We start from the raw sequence: 8,710 nt of genomic DNA, 5'->3' as shown, positions 1-8,710 counted from the left end.
AGACCCCACACTCACACCCATCACCACGTCTCACTCTCTAGCCCCTCGGCCACCTGGCCCTCGATAGTCCTGGAGCCTGAAAAAGTACTCTAAGAGGGACAGGGGTAGACAGACAGGACAGGAGATAGGAAAATTTTCTATGCCACGAATATGCCGTATCTGCAAATCGTACGGCTGTAAGAATAACACCCACCGCATGAGGCGTTGATTAGGGTTTTGCAGGGAGTGTAAAAATGTCAATGGATTATGATCTGAATACACCACAATGGGATGGACTCCACCGCCTACATACACATTAAAGAGTAGAGCCCATACCAAGGTGAGAGCTTCTTTTTCAATCGTTGAGTAGTTAAGCTGATACTTTCTAGAAAAATCTCTGTCTCATCCGATTGTAAAAGAACAGCACCTGCCCCCACCTGGCTGGCATCAACCTGGATCTTAAATGGCTTGTCTAGCATAGGGACAGCCAGGACGGGGGCAGTACTGAGCAGCAACTTAGCATTTTCAAATGCCCACTGGCATTCCGGGGTCCAGGCAAACTTTGCCTTACCCTTGAGCAAATTGGTGAGGGGTGCAACGGCAGTAGAAAAATTAAAACAAAACTCCGGTAGTAACCCGATCATGCCTAAAACCACATTAACTCCTTTTTCGTTGTAGGAGGTGGAAAATTATCAATGGTCGTCACCTTAGCGCGACCGGGCCGCGCTTCCCCTGACCCACTACCTTCCCCAGATAGACTACGGTCGCCTCGCAAATTCACATTTTGCTAAACTGATAGTCAAATTAGCCTCGACAAGCCTCTCAAACAAAGCTTTAAGCCTGGAGAGGTGTTCCTGCCAATCACCACTACAGGTCACCAGATCGTCTAAATAAACTGCGCATCCCTCAAGACCCGAAATCACGCGATTCATAAGGCGTTGAAAACTGCAGGGGGCGTTACGTAACCCAAAAGACATGACGTTGTAAGAAAACAGTCCAGACTGGGTGACGAACGTGGAGATCTCCTAAGCTCTTGCAGTTAAAGGAATTTGATAGTAACCCTTCAAAAGATCGCATTTGGTTACATACCTCGCTGCGCCCACGCGGTCTATACAGTCCTCCATACGAGGAAGGGGAAAGGAGTCCGGTTTAGTGACCAGGTTTACTTTTCAGTAGTCTGTACAGAAGCGAAAAGTAGAATCCGGTTTTGCGACCAATAGACAGGGCGACGCCCAACTGGAGTATGATGGCTTGGCCAACCCATTACTAAGCAAATACTGGACTTCGTCATCTAGAACCTTCTGTTTAACTGCCGGCACACGGTAAAACCGCTGTCTAATTGGACTAGCCTCACCAACCTCTATATCATGTTCTATTAAGTTTGTGCATGACGGTACATCGGAGAACAAACTAGGAAAAGCCAAAATTAAAGACTTAAGCTCACCCCTCTGATCAAACAGGCCATCAAGATTTTCCAACATTTCTGAATTTCTTAACCGCGGCAACAGGATGCAGTCGTCTAGGCCGACCTCATCCTCCCCCTCAGCTGACACCCTCTGAAGAGGAGAAGAGGTCGCACCCCCTACAGCAAGCGCAACCGAATTAACCGGATCACCAGGCTCCTCAGTCCTGGGTGACTGTGTAGTAGGGTTTTAATAAATTTACGTGACAGTTGAGAGGACTTTTTCCTATTCGGTGTCGCAATCAAATAATCCAGCTCATTTACCTGGCGGACAACTGTAAATGGACCGGAGAATCTTGCCCGAAAGGGAGCACCAGGTATTGGCAACAGCGCCAATACCTGATCCTCTGCACTAAAGACTCTAGATTCGGCCTTGCGATCAAACACCTTTTTCATACGTGCCTGTGACTTGCAGAGATTTTTTGCAGCACATTTCCACGCCAAAAACAACCTACGCCTAAAACCATCAATGTAATCAATAAGGTTGACTGGCGGCTCTGACTCTTGCAGGCCATCTTTCAGCACAGACAGAGGACCACGGACTTTATGTGCAAAAACTAAATCTTTTGGACTAAAACCCAAACTATCCTGCGATACCCCGCGAGCAGCTAGCATCAACCACGGGAGACCCTCCTCCCAGTCGCGCTGGAGTTCCGAACAGTAAGCGCGCAGCAAAGATTTGAGTGTAAGATGAAATCGCTCAAGAGCGCCTTGGCTCTGCGGATGATAGGCACTACTCAGATTATGTTTTATTCAAAGATGTTTCAAAACTTCAGCAAATATTTTAGATGTAAAATTACTACCCCTATCGGATTGAACAACCCTGGGTATCCCGAACACTGAAATGAACTGCGAGAGCGCCTTTTTACGATAGACTTCGTATTGATACTTCTCAAAGGAAATGCCGCTGGGTAACATATTGCTTGACACATAACCGTTAACAAATGTAGAGAACCGGACTTTGAAGGAGGCAATGGGCCAACGCAGTCGATCAACAACCGTTCAAAAGGCTGGCCCACTGCTGGGATGGGACGCAGAGGCGCAGGTTTAATCGCTTGGTTCGGTTTGCCAGCAAGTCGACAAGTATGGCAAGTCTTAATATGAGCTGCCACCTCACGTTTCAACCTCGGCCAGAAAAAGTGCTGTAACAACCGATCGTAAGTCTTCTTCACCCCGAAATGCCCCCCTCCCTCCCCATGTGCTGTTTGTAAAACCAGTTCTCTATATTTACTTGGTACGACGCACTGAACCAATGTGTCACACATACCATTGTTAAGAATAAATTTTCGCACAAGTAAGCCGTCAATAATAAAATACCCCTTATCTCCTCTTCAGGCCAAGCCGAAGCAATCAACTCAGCCAAGCCCTCATCGTGTTTTCTGAGACTGAATAAAATCGTCACGATCAAAGGATATAAAACCGGCACCTGAGGGAGAGAACGTTTCCCTTGACACTCCGCCGAGCCTCTTTGCACGAAATCACCCGGCGCAAGCAGTGGAAACCTCGAAATGCTTCGCCACACTCATCAGATCTTAAAGCCTGGACAGGCTCAGTGGTCACTACAAGAGATGCTGGCCCACTAGCCCACACTTTGTCTTTAGCAAAATAAATTTCCCAAAATCACGTCAACGCCAGGCACTGGTATTGCCGGCCGAACCGCAACAATCACCTCCCCCTCCACAAGATCGGAACTCAATACAATCCTGTGGAGGGGAACGGACATGGATGTCATCCCAATGCCCGAACTAGAACACTTTTCCCGTGCTTGATTCACCAGAAAGGATAGGACCCGATTCAGATCTGACGTTTCCGTAGCACGGTATCCGCGCCAAGATTTTTACGGGTTTTTGCTCAGATGAACCCCTAATGAGGCCTAAACCGTCCGTGATAAATGGGCGTAGCTCTCACGCACGGAGACTCATCCGCAACAGTGACCTCAGCTCTAGGCGGCTCGCTACAGGTGCTGCCGACCCGAAGCACCTGCCAGGATAGCATCACCTGCTGGACAAAATGCCTTTCCCTCTATTACATTTTTAAGTTTAGACTGTCGGACAGGAACTGCGCAAAAACTCCACTTGGCCGGTTTCGCTTTGTTCTTATTTTTTGATATCAACATTTCACAGGCCGCTTTCCAATGCCCAACCTCCCAGCAGTAATTACAGCGATCAGGATCAGACTTATTGCGCTCAGACTAATCTGATTTCACTTCTGATTTCAAATTCCAATTGTCATAAAAGAGAGGCCCATGTGCTTCTCGAGCAGAGAAATGAGTGTTCAAGTGATCTCTAGATTTAGCTTTATGCGTTAAAACATACTCATCGGCCAGCACTGCTGCTTCAGTAACTGTTTTTATTTTGTGCTCATTAATGAATGTAGCTAAGCGGTCGGGAACGATATTCTTAAACTGTTCCAATATCATTAAATCTACCAACTCCTCACACGTGTTAATGTTAACCGAGGAACACCAACGGTTAAAAAACCCAACTAGGTCTCTAGCGACCTCAGCATACGTTTGACGGTCACCTTTCCTCCAGTTCCTAAACCGTTGTCTATAGTACTCTGGAACTTGTTCATACGCTCTTAATACCGCCTCTTTTACGGCTTTGATACTTCTTACGCCGGACCCTGACAGTGCCACAAACGCATCCGGTAAAAATGGTCTGAAGCAGTAGTGTCGCGGTCTCGCGTCCTCCACTCATGTTAAGTCAGCAATACCTTCAAAGAGAGAGAAAAAAAATGTCAGGCTCACGGTCATTAAACTTCGGCAAAATCCTAATCATATGGGACAGGTTTTTCCTCCGTGCCCATTAACGACCCAGAGGAATCCCCGTCACCCCGCATTTTCCCTTCAGCAATTAATTTGAACTTCTCTCTCTGAAGATCGCTGTCTCGCTCAGTCTCTACTTGACGTTGTTTAAGTTTTTCCAATTCTAAATCATGTTCAATTCGTCTTTGTTCTAAGTCACGCTGTTTCATATTCTTGTTTCTTTATTTCTGCTTCTATCGCGGCTTAAGTTCAAATTCATTTTCTTTTTTCGTCTCTTTTAAATTCGGCCTCTAAGCCGTCCGGAGTTCCAGTGCATGTTTTAATTCGCGTTCTTTCCGTGCCACATTCTCTTTTTTTTTCGTCTTCTTTCCTCTGCCTCTAGGCGTTTTAGTTCTAATGCTCCTGCTCACGTTCCGCTCTCTCTTTCCCTCGTTCCGCTGCCTCGAACCGTTTCTGTTCCATTTGTAATTTTAAAAGTTCAGCCTGTTGCTCAAAACTGAAAACCTGTTCACCATTAGGAGTGGAGGTCGCTGCTGGGCCATAACCACCGGGTGCTGGATTTAACGACATAATCATCAATTCAACTAGTTTGGATTTTATACGTTCTTTCAGTTCTTGCTTTTTAAGATCTTTTGGAATATGTTCGAATCCATAATGATCAATCACTTGACATAATTGATCCTTCGTTAACCTTTCCAACAAAACCTCCGATGGAGACTCAAAAAATTCTTCAACCTCCACTGTAGGCATCTCCTTTTCGCTAATGTCGATGTAACTAAATGCGTTAACGTTGATGTAACTAAATGCGTTAACGTTGATGTAACTAAATGCGACTCACTAATCAAAAACAATGACAAAGATAGACGCTATAAACAGGCAAACAATCAGGCACAGGTATTACAGCCACCCCCTTTCCCCGATACAAGAGCTGCCCCGTATATATCTCCCAAACATTTCCCTAAATATTTCCACCTCTAGTCTTCAGTATGCCCACATACAATCGAGTTGCTCACGCAACCCCAGTGTGTCCGTCACACCAAAAACAATAAGTTAAAATAAAAAAGGCAAAGAAATAAACAGCGGTAAGCGCTTGTACCTGCGACGGGGGTTCACGTTAGCTCGGTAGGTCTAACCTACGTTCCACCCACTTAACAAGAGGCACCTGTACGCAATCGACCTGTAGGCTACGTGTCAACCTTGCAGCCAGAGGAACACACAGGCTGCAAGGCTCCAATGGCTCCCCTCCTCCACGGCAACCCAAAACAAAGCAAAACACAAACCAGTCGAGAAATTACCAAGCAATCAATTTAAGCCACTAATCCAAACTAATCACTTAGCTCAACAAACAATTACTGCGTGGTCCTCCCCAATTTCCAAACACGTTTGCTGCAACAGGTAATTTACACCCGTGAGCACAAATAGGCTACCAGAAGCAATATTTAACTTGACCAACAAATTAACTTATTTTGTAATCACGAGTTAGCAAAAAATTACATACCAATTCGAACACTCGCGCTCGAGCCCCACATGTAACTTACGGCTCCCACACACAGCTGCGTTCGATCACGATTCCAGTGGGTGTTCCCGGCGGTAGCTATGCAAATGACTTGAAGTAAAACCGTAATGTGATTGGTTGGTGCCGTCCGTGGATTGGCTTAATTGGCGGTGCCGTCTGTCGGTGCAGCAACAGCTGAACTCCTCAACGCGAGCAGCGGAGAAACGCGGCAGCGGGACCCACAATTCAGTTGACAACGGATCACGTGAGCCCATTTAAAGTGAATGGGATCGTCTCCAGCAACGCGATGCACGAGCAGCTGTGTGTGGGAGGCGATACTGGCTCGGAGTATGTACATTCAGGGGAGACCAACGCAGTGTTGAAATAATAATAAATTAATTTATTAAAGAAAGTTAAACATAACTAATATTTCAGAATAACGATGAGGTGTAAGTGTAAGTCAGTACAGAGACGAAGGTAACGCAACAAAATGAAGGCCAAGCCGGGAGGAGGAGAACCGCCTGGAGTGCAGACTGAGCCGATCTTAAATATCACGCCTGGAGTGCAGACTGAGCCGATCTTAAACATCACTCCCAATCAGGCACACCTGGAGTGCAGACTGAGCCGATCTTAAACATCACTCCCAATCAGGCACACCTGGAGTGCAGACTGAGCCGATCTTAAATATCATGCAGACTGAGCCGATCTTAAACAGCACGCCTGGAGTGCAGACTGAGCCGATCTTAAACATCATCACTCCCAATCAGGCACACTTGGGCACACAGGGGAAACAAACACCCATGCACGTCAGTGCCAATGGGCAGAGTTAGGACACAGCGGCCTGGGCCGTAACACTATATAGATTTGTATATTTCTGACTTAAGTAAAATATTTTTTGTCTTTGTACTGTTTAGGCCTACCTAAATTCCTAAGTCAGTGCACTATGAATATTATTTGGTCTTATTTGTTATTTAAGTTGCTACACCATGTTTAGTTCTAACAGCAGGTTTTACTAACAGGTTTTTCTCCTGAGACCTGAGAGGCCTGGAGGGTGTGTAGTGCTGAAGCATGTCTGAGAGGTATAGGCTACCTAAATTCCTAAGTCAGTGCACTATGAATATTATTTGGTCTTATTCGTTATTTAAGCACGAGAGTGGCCACGCATTCCATTACTAATTTCAAGTTTTTTACACTTCATTTCAATGGCTAATATCCCCCTCTGTGGCAGGGGAGTAGCTATATATCCCCTCTGCTGGAGTTGTTGCATTGCATTCAAAATGTTGGTTGAGGAGTAGCTATATATCCCCCCTCTGGATCAGGAGTAGCTATATATCCCCTCTGACAACAGACACATATCCCCCTCTGCTGGAGAAGTTGTGCATTGGCAGGAGTAGCTATATATCCCCCTCTGCTGGAATTCAACATCAGATGCATTGCTAGCCCATCATCCTCTTTGAAATCAACACACACACACACTATATATCACATGCATTGGCTATCCCACAAAAATCACACACACACACACACACACCTGACATACATCAGATGCATTGCTAGCCATCATCCTCTTTGAAATCAACACACACACACACACCTGACATACATCAGATGCATTGCTAGCCATCATCCTCTTTGAAATCAACACACACACACACACACACACCTGCATACATCAGATGCATTGCCCTTCATCCTCTTTGAAATCAACACACACACACACACCCTGACATACATCAGATGCATTGCTAGCCATCATCCTCTTTGAAATCAACACACACACACACACACCTGACATACATCAGATGCATTGCTAGCCATCATCCTCTTTGAAATCAACACACACACACACACACATACACACACACACACCTGACATACATCAGATGCATTGCTAGCCTTCATCCTCTTTGAAATCAACGTGGCTATTTCTTTCGCCCCCCATGCCTGTTTTATATTTCCTGACCAGAAGGGATGAATGAACCAAAATGCACGTTGAATGTTTTGCTGAAATAACTCCTGAAGCGTTTTGTTCAGAGCTGAAAATGCAATTTGTGTTCGATAGATGGCAGATGTAGGTTGCTAGGGACAAAATATTAGCTATCAGTATAAGTATATATTTCCTGAATTTCCCCTTGGGGATCAATAAAGTATCTATCTATCTATCTAGATCTTATATACTCTTTTGATCCCGTGAGGGACATTTGGTCTCTGCATTTAACCCAATCTGTGAATTAGTGAAACACACTCAGCACACAGTGAACACACAGTGAGGTGAAGCACACACTAATCCTGGCGCAGTAAGCTGCCTGCTACAACAGCGGCGCTCGGGGAGCAGTGAGGGGTTAGGTGCCTTGCTCAAGGGCACTTCAGCCGTGGCCCACTGGTCGAGGTTTGAACCGGCAACCCTCCGGTTACAAGTCCAGAGTGCTAACCAGTAGGCCACGGCTGCCCTCCGGTTACAAGTCCGAAGTGCTAACCAGTGGGCCACGGCAACCCTCCGGTTACAAGTCCAGAGTGCTAACCAGTGGGCCACGGCTGAAGTGCTAACCAGTGGGCCACGGCTCCATAAGCAATTGTGTGTTTTTCATCAAAACGTGTTTTTCATTCGTCACGGTTCTCTCCACAACTGTTGCAATAGTGTGTTGCTGTCGCTCTGCATTGGTCATCTCTTTCGCTGCTCTGATTGGTTTTCAGTCTCTCCAATTGCTTCCGGAGGCATTTTGATCAGCATCTGTTGGTGACGCCCCTTCAGAAATGGGCTGTGAATGACACTTCCCCAGATCCACTCTCAGTTAACAACTGAGAAGGGTCTGGTGTCAACTAGGCTATTTTGTGAGGAGACTGACTGGATCATTTCTTCAATACTTTGAATTTAATAACAACTATAGCCACCAGGGGGAGACATATACCAGTGAGTTGATTTATTGACTCCAGGAATTCTATACTCAATTCATTCAACTGTATACATTTTTGCTGAAGTATATTAAAGTTGCAGTATGTAATTGTT

This window comes from Alosa alosa, chromosome 7 (assembly GCF_017589495.1).
Source record: "Alosa alosa isolate M-15738 ecotype Scorff River chromosome 7, AALO_Geno_1.1, whole genome shotgun sequence".
Lineage (NCBI taxonomy): Eukaryota > Metazoa > Chordata > Actinopteri > Clupeiformes > Clupeidae > Alosa > Alosa alosa.
The sequence above is the reverse complement of the archived record's forward strand: the minus strand, read 5'-3'. Positions refer to the sequence as shown.